This window comes from Chrysochloris asiatica, unplaced genomic scaffold, assembly GCF_000296735.1.
Source record: "Chrysochloris asiatica unplaced genomic scaffold, ChrAsi1.0 scaffold00050, whole genome shotgun sequence".
NCBI lineage: Eukaryota > Metazoa > Chordata > Mammalia > Afrosoricida > Chrysochloridae > Chrysochloris > Chrysochloris asiatica.
Window position 1 is genome coordinate 15,364,026 of NW_006408568.1, and position 2,169 is coordinate 15,366,194.

Here is a 2,169-nt window from a genome sequence, read left to right on the forward strand (position 1 = left end):
AGCGACTGGTCCCTCCTGACAATATGTCCAAAGTATGAGAAACAAACTTTGGCCACCCTGGCCTCTAAGGAGCACTCTGGCTGTACTTCTTCCAACATAGATCTGTTGGCTCTTTTGGCAGTCTATGGCACTTTCAATATTCGCCTCCAACACCATAACTCAAAAGCATCAATTCTTCTATGGTTTTCCTTATTCACTGTCCAGCTTTCACATGCATGTGAGATTACTGAAAATACCATATCTTGAGTCAGGCCCACCTTAGTCCTCAAGCTGACATTATTACTCTTCAACGTTTTAAAAGGTCTTGTGCAACAGATTTGCCTAATGCAATATGTCATTTGATTTCTTGACTGCTGCTTCTGTGAGTGTTGATAGTTGATCCAAAAAGAATGAAGTGCTAAACAGCTTCAATCTTTTCTCCATTGTTAAGAATGCTGTTTATTTTTCCAGTGGTGAGGATTTTTATTTTCTTCACATTGAGATATAATCCATACCAAAGGCTGTGGTCTTCGATCTTCATCAGTAAGTATTTTAAGTCCTTTTCATTTTCAGCAAGCAAGATTGTAAGCTGATGGCTTCACTGAAGAATTATACCAAAAATTCAGTGAAGAGCTGTCACCAATTCTACTCAAATTATTCCAGAAGATAGGAGGATGGAAAATGTCCTAATACATTTTATGAAGCAAGCATAACCCTCATACCAAAACCAGGGTAGGACATCACTAAGAAAGAAAATTATAGACCAATATACCTCATGAACATAGATGAAAATTTCTCAACAAAATCCTAGCCAACAGAATCCAACAACACTTCAAAAGATAATACATCATGATAAAGTGGATTCATATCAGGAATGCAAGGATGGTTCAACATTAGAAAAACAATCAACGTTATCCACCATATAAATAAGAAAAAAGAAAAGAGCCACATGATCATATTGATTGATGGAGAAAGGCATTTGACAAATTCCAACATCCATTCCTGATAAAAACACTCAACAAAATAGGATTTGAAGAGAAATTCCTCAACATAATTAATAGCATATATACAAAACCAATAGCCTACATTACTCTCAATGGAGAGAAACTGAAAGCCGTCCCTCTGCGAACAGGAACCAGACAAGGATGCCCTCTGTCACCGCTCCTATTCAATATTGTGCTGGAAGTCTTAGGAAGAGCTATACGGCAAGACAGGGAAATTAAGGGCATCCAGATTGGCAAAGGTGAAGTAAAACTCTCCCTATTTGCAGATGATATGATCCTGTATGTAGAAAACTCCAAGGACTCAGTAAAAAAGCTACTAGACCTCATTGATAATTGAGCATAATGGCAGGATAAAAGATCAACAAACTAAAATCAGTTTAAGAGGCGGGCCTCTGAGAGTCTGTCTAGTGGTCCCAGCCCGCGGAGCTGGCCCAGCCCTCTGCTCTGCAGGCTGCAGTCCTCTGAGTGGGGCGTCGTCATAGAACTCTTCGTCTCTTTTTCCGGCATCCTTGCGAGTCGGGTTTTCATTGGCTAAACACTGAGAAGAGGTCCACCTTGTCTTCCTGCTCATTCTAGTCTAAAAGCTCTGCTGAAATCTGCCCAACATGGGTGACCCTGCTGGTATTTAAAATCATGGTGGTCTAGCTTCTAGCATCATAGCAGCATGCAAGCCACCAGAGTCCAACAGACTGGCAGGTTGCTCTGCTGTGATTCGTCAGCTTCTCCTAAGGATGCATCCGGACCTGTCTCCACACTTGCACACTCAAGAGTGCAACACCTTGATTAACTTGCTAAAGGAATGTCACAGAAATCACAGCATTCTGAAATTTTTTGGTCATTGCAATGATCTTGATCGGGAAATAAGAAAATGCCTGAAGAATGAGTACGCAGAAAAAAGGACCAAAAGCAGGGAGCGTGGCGACACAGAGCGGAAACGACTGCTCAATCCTCCTGAGGAGTCTGGGAAATGAATTAGGTTCCACTGGAGGCGTTGGCTCAGAGACGATGTAAAGACTCTTGGTTGATAGTTGAAATAATCCTATTTCAGTTGATCTCAATGATTCTTTGACTGGAAAGTGTGACCCACTTTTGCATTTGAAGAAATGGATTCGGAGTATTTGTTGAATAGATCCGTTAGTAGGAGTCTGTCTCCCCACTGCCAGCATGTTCCCTTCTCTTTATCTAC

At 41.2% G+C, this 2,169-nt stretch overlaps 1 pseudogene; it reads left to right on the top strand.

The window, feature by feature from the left end:
- The first annotated feature begins 1,714 nt into the window (after positions 1 to 1,714).
- Positions 1,715 to 1,954, top strand: LOC102833392 (annotated as a pseudogene).
- The last annotated feature ends 215 nt before the right edge of the window (positions 1,955 to 2,169 follow it).